Raw genomic sequence first — 10,938 nt, forward strand, 5'->3', positions numbered from 1 at the left:
TTGTTGCATGTGTGTTAACAGGAGTAGGAAGAACAATATGACAGAATAAGCAAGGGTGCAGGAAATGGAAAGATGAGGGTAAAAAGCTGAGGTTGGAGAGACAGTGTTTATATGTGTCTCTAAATAAGCATTATCAACCAACAAGATACGAAGTTGACAATGGAGTGCTTCATTCTCACAGAAATAATCTGAGACCATTCACGATACATACAGCATCATGGTACAGGTTTCCGGTCAGACATTATGGGTATATTCTTTTTCCCCTCATTCTTGAAGCCCTACAGATGACATTCTTTTTTGGGGGGAGAGGTTTTCACTACAGGGCGTGTGCTCTCGCCAGACAGACAGAGAGAGACATAGAGACAGAAAGCGAGAAATCACCCCCCGGGGGGATGGTCATGCCGCAATCCCTTCTCCTCCATTCTCCTCTCAGGATCTTGGGCATGCACGCACACGTGCCCAGCATGAGTTTTAAGCCACCGGGTCCGGGACGCGAACCGCAGTCTAGTTGACTACATGGGAGTCCAGCGACATAGCCATTACGCTAGCTAACTGCTGGTTCCCCAGATGACACTCTTGAAGCCCTATAGATGACATTGTTCATGAAGTACTTTTAGTATATTATCCAGCAAATATTAATTTGAGCATATAAACTAATTCTGGTCAGCACAAAGCACTGTTAGCTGCCACAAAAAGGTCCTTTGTTTTCAAGTAAAACTTAATTGAGTTGGGTTTACAACTCATCTGCAACACTTACTGTAGATTAAGCTGAGATTACACCTTGGTTAAAGGTTTGTACGTAACAGTCCCTGGCAAAATTAGCTAGTATCTTGTCCAGACAGTAACTGTAAATGAATTGTTCTCTCTTAGCCTTTTGGTACTTCATAAGCAAGTGTGAGGCAGAGTAGCCTCTGTGCTGGAGATGCCTGTCACAGAGATCAGAATGTATGAAGACAGCCCTGTACTGTGTACATCTCATCAGTTCTGCACAGTCCACTGGAGTAAAAAATGGATGCGATCTGATATCATCAATACCAGCAACTCCAGCACCAAGATGCTCCAGAGGGTTGAACTGCAAGAGCTTATTTATATTTCATTTTATCAAACTAAGAAGCTTTGATTCCTTGAGATTACCCTTATAGAGCATAGCTTACTGGCCAACCAATGATTGAACAGAGGTTCAAATATCTCAGCCATTAAAGCTTCTATCTTCTGCCGAGAGACAGAACATTTTCAAAGTTAGGCCACTAAATTGAGTCTTCTCTGGCTTCTGCTGTTCACCTTTTCCTGTTCCTATATACATGCACACAGAGTCAGGGGTTGGCCTCACACCTAACTAGACAAGAGAAGAGAGAAAGGGAATAGGGGAATAGATCTTTTCAAGAATGCCACAGAGTCACCATCTGGATGGCACTCAGTCAGAGTCTTGCCAGTGAGAAGTTCAAAGAGGACAGCTCCCAAACTCCAGCAATCGCAGACTTCTGTTTCTTCCGTGATTGCTCCAACCTCGGGAGCACAGTACATTCTCTCTATGGCATCGCTGTCACAGGAATCTTCAACCTCACTCCACCTGCTAAAATACGTTAGCTGAATGTGTCCTCTATCATTCAATAAGATGTTGTTTGAGTTCAAATCGCAGCACACAATTCCCTCTCTATGTAAAGCATCGAGGGCTACCACCATTTCAGCTGCCCGTCTTTGAATGCAGTCCTCTGGGATGTAAAACCTGGAGCTGAGTGCTAATTTTTTATCAAGGTCCTCAAAAATCGGATGTATTTCCTTGTCTCCTTCTAGTGCTAACCCGCTTTCTCCCTTAGTCTCAGAGTCCCTCTGGAATAAAGAAGTCAGTTCCTCTTTAGCCAAATCATCAGTCTGATCTGTAAATAGCAATACTTCGTCTGTTTTTAAAGTGTCTGTGTTTGCATTATGTTCATTAGCACCTGAGAGTGGGTTAGAAATATGAAACAAGCTTTCCTCTGTGTTGTCGGCAGTTACTGTCGACTCAACCACTCCAAGTCCTTGGAACTTGGGATCTGAGCTGTGTAACAAAGACATGTCTTCTAAACTACTGTGATCGACAGCTGCTATAAATAATATCCCAAGGTCCTCCTGTGCATAGTGTTTCTCAGTTATACTGTGGGATTGGGGAGCAGAGGGATCTCTCAATTCTTCTATACCCTCTTCTTCATGGGCTTGGCGTTGTTGGGTACTAAGCTGGAGACATAGGACATTGGGGGCTTCCAAAAGTTTACTTCCTCTTATGCCTATATTAGTCTGGGTAAACTTAGAAGGTCCCACAGCTGCAGCTTCTTTTGTTGGCTCCAATTCCCCAGGTAGGTTTACAAGAAGATCAGGCCTTCTTTCATCAGTACCACTGACATCATCAAAAGCAGCATCTTTAAATGAAATAATGGGGACTGAGTCATCTGAGGCCATGCTAATGGTGTCCTGAGCTTTGAACTCTACCTTGTTTTCACTAAAACCCCTGGAAGTGTCTTCATCTGGAAGAGTAAAGAAAGGTTTCAAAGGTTCTGATTTTAGACTATACAATTTTTCTCCGAAATCAAGTCCCAGGAGTTCACTTGTGCTATCCTTACTATCCTAAAGAATTCCATGGGGCTGTTTTTCGATCTACTCAGGGAATCTGATGTTCTTGGAGAACTAACTGCTTCTGGGTCGTCATCTCTGGGGAAGGATTTCAGCTCCTGGGCTAGGGACGGTGTGCCAGGGCTGCCCCTGTCAGCAGCAAGGGGTGCTGGGAAGGTTTTAACAGCTTTGGTATCAACACCCTCTCTTCACTCTTCATGAAGGGTTCCTCGTTCAAAGACCCTGGGTCAATCTTTTCTTGCCCGTATTCATTACATAATGTTAAATAACTAGTAGTGCACTCTTCCTTTGAACTGGAACCAGAATCTGGCCATTTCGGAGAGCTATCCTGGCCATCATCTTCCTGGTTGCTATCATCTTGAGAACTTGGAGTAAGACTGGTCTTCAAAGGCAAAACTTTCAGCATGCTTCCCCCGTCACTTCCTCTGGATTCAAAGTTGCTGCTGTCCTGAGAGCTAGAAATTGGCTGTGGCAGATGATCTTTCCTAAACATAGGTTTTTTTCACCTCTTTGATGTCAAAGCTCTCTTCAGGACTTCTGTTTAGAAATTTACTGATATATGACCAGTTTGCCACCTTCCGTGTGCTGTAGCACAAGTAACACCGACTCCTCAGACATGATGTACTTGTGTAGACACACCATGTTGGGCACGCAGTGGGGGATGATGGTCTTTCTGTTCCTGCTGTATTCACTGCTTTTCCTTAGACCTTTTAAGATGAATGTCTGCTCTGTCCTTGTGTCCAATACAAGTAAAACCTTGTCAATCACCCCAAGGACTCTGAAGGCCTTCAGCTCTTTGGCAGGGCTCCTTAGGTTCAGAGGGGGCCTTGAACTTAGTGATCCTGGAGGCTGAGATACATCATCGACTTGCGATTTTCTATAAAGGCCAGAGATACTTTCAGTTCGCATGAGATATTCAGCTGTTCTTCTCTTCACAGCTTCCCGATGGGTAGGGCTTGACTCTCCTTGAACACCTTCGAGGAGTAAATCAACTCCCTTCCTATAAAACTCAGAAGCAGCTTCATAATCATCTTCTTCTTCCTTTTTTAAAGCCAGTTTTATTAATTCTCCTGCTTTATCCAAGTAATCTCTCTTGCCAAGCTTGGGTCTTAAACTGCCAGGAAAGAGGCTACGATGTTCTCGTTCTTCTTCAGTTTTGTTCTGGTCAGTATCAGAAGCAGCAGCCCCTAGGGCTGACGAATCTGAAGAAAGATTGAGACCAAGAGTTCTAATGGGAGAATTTTGACTGGAAGCCATTCCATCATCTAACTCAGCAAGAGAATCCACATCAACAGTGAGAGATACCAGATCACTGTCACTGGAGAAGCCTTCTGTACTACACTCAGGAAAGGTATCAATGAGAGAATCTGAGTAAGCTTCAGCAGGTCCAATTAATTCAGAACCATCATTAATTATTCCACCCTTGAAAAAATCTTCAAGCTGTTTACTGTTGAAAAGAGCAGGAATATTGGCAGAGAACTGCAGTAGGTCTTCAGCACATTGTCTTCTCTCTTCAATAGCAGTTTCATCAAATCGCCCAAACACTATTCCTTTGGCAGATGGAGGAAACAACTCTGAATGTCAGAATAAGTATTTGTGAATATGCCATAGTTCTTTGTGTAGTTTCTTAAAATCACTGTATCTTTTCCATACAATTATCTCCTGGACATCCTCTGGATTTCTTCGTGAAACAACCCTGGCAGTGACCTTATACACCATGTATCCCCTGGGGTGTTGCTGGGGCTCTGTGACAGTGTAGAAATGGGCCAGATCGCCAACCCTCTCCCGGACAGAGGTCATCCTTCCGCTGCCTCTGCCGCCAATGCAGCCGGCAGGGAATCATCAGGACAACCCGGCGCCGCCACAGTCCAGGCTCCCCACGCAGCAGCAGAGCAGCGAGGGGGCCCACAATGTTCATTTCAGAAAATAGGTAAGCATCTACTTATGGCAAGGCACTGTATGCTAGACACTAGAGGCAACAGGAGGATTAGAAGAACAGGACCTGGGAACCAGCAGTTAGTGTAATGGCTATGTCGCTGGACTCCCACGTAGTCGACTGCGGTTCGTGTCCCGGACCCAGTGGCTTAAAACTCACGCTGGGCGCGTGTGCGTGCGTGCCCAAGATCCCGAGAGGAGAATGGAGGAGAAGGGATTGCGGCGTGACCATCCCCCCTGGGGGGTGATTTCTCGCTTTCTGTCTCTATGTCTCTCTCTGTCTGTCTGGCGAGCGCACGCGCCCTACAGTGAAAATCTCTCCAAAAAAAAAAAAAGTTAGCTATCACACTATGGAATCCAAATCTTGCACTCATGCCTCTTTGCGGCATTCCAGAAATACATAACATTGAACATCCCCAGCGAGACTAACGTGGGGGGGGGGGGTGTCTTCAAAAAGTTCGTGGAAACTGTGAACAAATTATGCTTATACATTTTAAAAGAGTTTGCACCCAAATAAAACTGTACTTTAATTCAATTTTCCATGAACTTTTTGAAGTCCGTTCCTGTATGTCTTATAAGGGGTATAAGGTAGTGAGGAGTGCCGGGGCCCAGCCTTGGCAGGTGTGGGTTGACTCGAAGGAGGCGGCACTAGAAGGAAAGACTAAGACCTCAGTGCCTTTTTCGTGCACATCCTCAGTCAGACACTCTCAGAGATCGCTTTCTGTAGAGTGACAACTGCTAGGAATCATCGTGCCTTTTTATTGAAAATGTGATACATGCAAGTAAATGGGTGAGGGGCTATGTGTTCTAATTATCAATTCATAAAATTTTAATAGTAGGGATCATAAATTTCATTCAGCATTTGATTAAGGGCAGGTCTATTAATCATTGATACAGTTCAACAATTGTTTGATTGATGTAAGCAGATTTTTGGGAACTTCAGGGAGTGCAGTTTTGGGAAACAGTTCCAGCAAGCAGAGTTAATTATCAGCCGATGCTCAGCGGCAGCCGTCTTGCGGTTACTGAGTGAGATGCTAAGAAAAGAACATCTCAAGTATAGTTATTAGTTCTTATGGATCTCAATAAAGAATGATAATTATATAATTCTATAGGGATCTAAAATTTAATTAAAGGAATCCTAATATATCTATCTATTTTAAAGGGGTGAACCTATCGTTCACTTGGTGAGGGTAAAGGGATACTTTAAACGGTTTCTTCAACTGGAAGTACTGGGTTTTCCTAAGTCAAAAGTAAAGTGACTAACAAGTTAATGAAAAACTTTAAAATGGGTTTGTGGTATACCTAAGTGTTTTGTTGTGGATTCACTTGTGTAGCCTATGGCACCACTGTTTTGTATTTTGTTAGAACATTAGTTACCATGGGGCGAGAATGTCCTGGGCCAGTTTCGGCCTAATCCTATTGTGTATAAAAAGGTTATTTATATTAAATGTGTCTTGAAGGGCCTTTCAAAGGTCAAGAAGATTTTTGCCTAGATTGAACTTCAGCACACCCTCCATTGTGACCACAGGGATAAAGCATTGTAATTAACAGTAGGTGGTCAGGGCAAAGGGGAGCGGTCGGAGGACTTTTGGGAAATCTTACCACATACTCAAGATGTACAAGAGAGCTATGTAATTCTTTTATAGTAGTATATCAGGGAGTCAGAGGGGGGTCGCTTCCCAGCAAGGCTACTGCAGTCTCTGGAGCATACAGCAAGCAGCCTCGCCAACATGCTGAGTCGACCCAAGTCTTGCTCAAAAGTCGAGAGCTCAAACAGATCCTGGGGCCCCACCAGGTCGGACTCCTCCAGAGGAGAGAGAGATGACATCCAGTGACAGATATCAAGAAAAGATTCATGGGGCCGGCTGGTGGCACAGTGGTAAAGCATGATGTTCTATAAGGCTGACACACATGGGAAGGCTCCAGGTTCACATCCAGAGAACTCTCTGGATGCACCAGGTACAAGTTTGCCCACGACCAAGGGCTGGCTGAGGCTGAGGGTAGATTATAGCAGTGAGACCCTGTTAGGGGTACTATCTATCATTCTCACTCGTGGAAGAAATAAAACTTAAAAGGGGAGGTGATAAGAGGAGAATGGAAGAGAATGGATTGTGATGTGGCCATCCCCCAGGGGTGATTTCTTACTTCCCCTCTCAGTCTCCCTCTCTATGGTTGTGCACGTACCCTATGGCAAAAAAAGGGGAGGGGATTCATGAAGGGGTTATCATTTGCAGTGCACTTTAAAGGATAGGTACAATTCTGATAGTTAGAAATGAGGGCAAGACATTCTAGACAGAATAGCACAAGTTACATAAGAAATGTGGGCGTATATAGACATCATTTGAGGAAGAGCAACATAGTGTGGAGAGAAAATTCTGTAAGAATAAACTAGAACAATATGACGGAGGACCTTATGTGACTATGGCTTTGGTATTTAATTCTCTAAGTAACAGAAAATGCCTGTTTTGAACCACTGACAGTGAAAGTGTAAGACTTGATGCAGTTTGGTATTTTCCAGTGCAAAATGGTTAGGAGGATAGAACCACTTTACCCTTGGCGTGGAGGCAGAGCATAAGATGGATTGGACAAAGGCCTGTTCCTTGAGTGAAGGGGGCACAGACCAGGAGATCCACAGTGGTCTATGAGAATGTGGGACTGAAGTGGAACAGCCCAAGCATAACCAGGAGAATGCTAAATGTGTGAGCTAAGAGGAATGGGACAAGTATCAGGGTGAAGGCATGACTACAGAACTTGCCACCAGTTTAAGAACCAGGAAGGCTAAAGGATGAAATGAGTAGTTAGTTATGGAGCAAGAGGAAGATGAGCTGGGAGGCTGGGGAGACCCTACAAACAGGGAGAAATTAAATTGATATTATAGGTATCAAATTTCAAACTGAGCACTAGAATAAGATGCAGATTTTCAGAGAAAATACTCAAACATTGATTTCCAGTTCTACAAAACATCCAACTCATAAAAAGAATGTAATGGTGTTTGTACATATCACCTTGACCAGGCTACAGTCCTCAATTATTCAATCAAATATCAATCTAGGTGTTGCTGAGAAGGTATTTTGTAATTAAAGGCCATGGTCAGTTGACATGAAGAGAGTTTGTTTTATTTTGTTTTTTGAGAGATTTTTGCTATAGGGTGTGTACGCTCACTGGAGAGACAGAAAGAAAGCAAGAAATCACCTCCTGGGGGAATGGTCATGCTGCAGTTCCTTCTCCATTCTCCTCTTGGGATTTTGGGTGTACATGCACATGCACATGCACATGCACCCCGTGTGAGTTTCAAGCCTCAGGGCCTGGGACTTGAGCTGCAGTCGACCATGTGGGAATCCAGCAATGTAACCATTATGCCATTTGCTGGTCCCGACATGAAGAGAGTTTATCTAGATCATCTGAGGGGGCCAGATTCAATCAGTTGAAAAGCTTGAAAAAGCAAAACTGAGGCTTCCTTGAAGAAAAAAACAAAAAAAAAAACAAAAAAAACCAGATGTATGGAATGCAGCTTGATCACTTGCCAGACAGTTCCAGCCTGTCCTTCCTGATGGCCTTCAGATTTGCCAGCCAGCCCCCACAGTCACATAAGTCTTTTATTTTATTATTTTTTTCTTTTTTTTCTTTCTTTCTTTCTTTTTTTTTTTTTTTTTTTCTTTTGGTGATTGAGTTTGTCTCAAACATACTTGACTATATGTGTGCATTCACAAGAGTGACAGAGAGAGGGAAAGTGAGAAAATGTCCCCCAGGAAGATGGCCATGCCTCAATCCCTTCTTCTCCATTCTCCTCTCTGGATTTTGGGCATGCACACACACATGCCTGGCATGTATTTCGAGCTGCCAGATCCAGGATTTGATCCATGGTCAGCCATGTGGGAGTCCAGTGCCTTAAGCACTGTACCACCTACTGGCTCAACATTTCTACTTTTAAAGAAATTAAGTCCACAAGACAAAAAAAAGTAAATACAGCAATAAAGGTTTTTCTCCAGTCTAAGTTTGTCTCTCTCACTTGGTTATGGAAGAAACGAATAAATACACTTAAAAAAAAGTTTGGCCTTGGGACCAGCAGGTGGTGTGGTGGTTAAGGCACTGGACATTCTCACAGGACCAACCATGATTCGAGTCCCAGACCTGGTGGTTTGCTTTCTCACTTTCTCTCTCTCTCTCCCTCTTTCTTGTCTCTCTCTCTGGTCAAATTAAAATAAATGAATGAATAAATAAAATTAAATAAATAATTATTTTAAGAAAAAAAAAAAGTTGGGCCAGTTCATGGTTAAGGTGGTTGACTCGCACATTGCTGACTACATGGTTCGAGTCCCTGGACTCCATGACTTGAAAAATAGGACTTACTTGTAACCACATCACATAATTCATGCTGTTTGTGGGCTAGTCTCCTCCCACAGACTACAAATGAGAGAAAGTAAGACTATGTATATGCTTTTAGTGCATAAAATCCACAGTGAGAAACCCTGGAAAGACTGGAAATTAGATCATTTACTAAGGTCTAAGCTTTAAATTCTGACTCATTCTGGAGCAGAGATAGAAAAAGCCATTCTAAAGAAGCCAAATGTCAACCAGACAGATAAGACTAGACTTTAATCTGATTGATTGTGCAAACTAGTTAGAGAATTGAAGGGTAGAAGTAGTAGTGGTCAGCCATGGACCCATGAAAAAGGGAAATCCCAAATATACTTACTGGCAATGTCCAATTAAGTATGTCCATAGACAAAGAGAACCGGGAGTGGACTTCAGGTACTCTGACCTCATTAACAAAGCATTCTTCTGGAACCAGCAGATGGCACAATGGTTACATCTCAGGACCCCCACATAAGTCAACTGCAGTTCAAGTCCCAGACCCAGTGGCTTAAACTCACGCCGGGTGCATGTAGGTGTGTGCCCAAGATCCCAAGAGGAGAATGGAGGAAAAGGGATTGCAACAAAGCCATCCCCCGGGGGGGTGATTTCTAGCTTTCTCTCTCTCTCTGTCTCTTTCTGAGGAGCACACGCACCCTATAGCAAAACAACAACAAAAAACTTCTCAGTGGGAAGTGTGGTGGTTAAGGGCTCTAGATTCCCACATGGTAAACACAGTCTGGGTCCCAGACCTGGTGGCTTGCTTTCTTACTTTCCCTTTCTTTCTTTCTTTCTCTCTCTCATTCTGTTCCTCTCTGGTCAAATTAAAATAAATAAATAAATAAAGTTAAATAAAATAATTCTTTTTTTAAATTACTTATTTTAATTTTATTTATTAATTTGTTTATTTCAATTTGACTAGAGAGAGACAGAGAGAAAGTGAGAAAGCAAGCCACCAGGTCCAGGACTCGAACTGTGGTCAGCTATGTGGGTTTATCCAACATCTTAACCACCATGCCACCTGCTGGTCTCCCACCAAAAAGAAACTAAAACTCTCAAAAAAAAAAAAAAAAAAAAAAAGCAGCCTTCAGCTAGGACCGTGGTGCAGTGCTGGTGTGATGCTTAAGAGAAGCCAGATCTCATGTGGCAGCCATCGGTTGAATCTCCAGCTCAGTCAGCCTGAGACATGCTGGGCACATGCAAGAGGATCCAAAATCCAACAGGCTGGAGGACTGGAGGAAGGGGGTTTTGGCACAATAAGACCCATTGAAGGATGCCTGTCTCTCTCTTTCTCTCATGCTCAGGTACACATGCATGTGCTATATCATGAATAAAGGGAAAACATTTTAAACCAACCAAACAAATAAGCAAAAGCCCCAAAGCCAGGCTTAAAGGTGGCTTGGGTGAAAGCAATTGGTAGTTTCATGAACTTGCCATATCTTCACTATTTGGAAGACCATCCTCTTGAGAAATTTTCCATAGCTGCACCTTGTTATCTCAACCTGCTAGCTTAGAAGAGTTGTATTTTGAACTTTCTTCCCAATTCTGTTTACCAATCAATGTTCTGAGGTTGACTTGGCTTCCTATGTAGTTAACTTAGAGAATCAGTCACGTAGACTCTGAAGGTTGTGGTGCCTTTAGCACTCTAAGTAGTAAACTGACATTCTAATAGTATACATCGTAAACTTAGTCCATGGGCACTGCTCAGAGATGGACTTGTTCTTAGCAAACTGATAAAAGAAGTCTTCTAAACCTGTGAACCAAGCACTAAGCCTGTTCCATGGTAAGATTCTCTAGGATAATAAGTGCTGTCCTCTACAGCCTCTCAGTTGAAGTTACCCACCACCCATCCTGGTCCACACATTCTTTGAACACAACTGTGTTTTTGTACATAAAGTAGTGGAAGAAACAAGGGGTTTTGAAATCAGATGATGTGGGTTTGAATCCCAGTTTTGCTACTTTGTAATTGATATGTTGGAACAAGTTACCTAACCACTCTGTGCCTCAATTTTCTCATTTGTGAACTGGAGCTTATCTAGTGGG

At 43.1% G+C, this 10,938-nt stretch overlaps 1 pseudogene; it reads right to left on the minus strand.

Annotated features, from left to right (window-relative positions):
* Positions 1 to 1,332: 1,332 nt before the first annotated feature.
* Positions 1,333 to 4,407, minus strand: LOC102484320 (ribosomal protein S6 kinase delta-1 pseudogene; annotated as a pseudogene).
* Positions 4,408 to 10,938: the final 6,531 nt, after the last annotated feature.

This window comes from Tupaia chinensis, unplaced genomic scaffold (genome assembly GCF_000334495.1).
Source record: "Tupaia chinensis unplaced genomic scaffold, TupChi_1.0 Scaffold144378_1, whole genome shotgun sequence".
Lineage (NCBI taxonomy): Eukaryota > Metazoa > Chordata > Mammalia > Scandentia > Tupaiidae > Tupaia > Tupaia belangeri.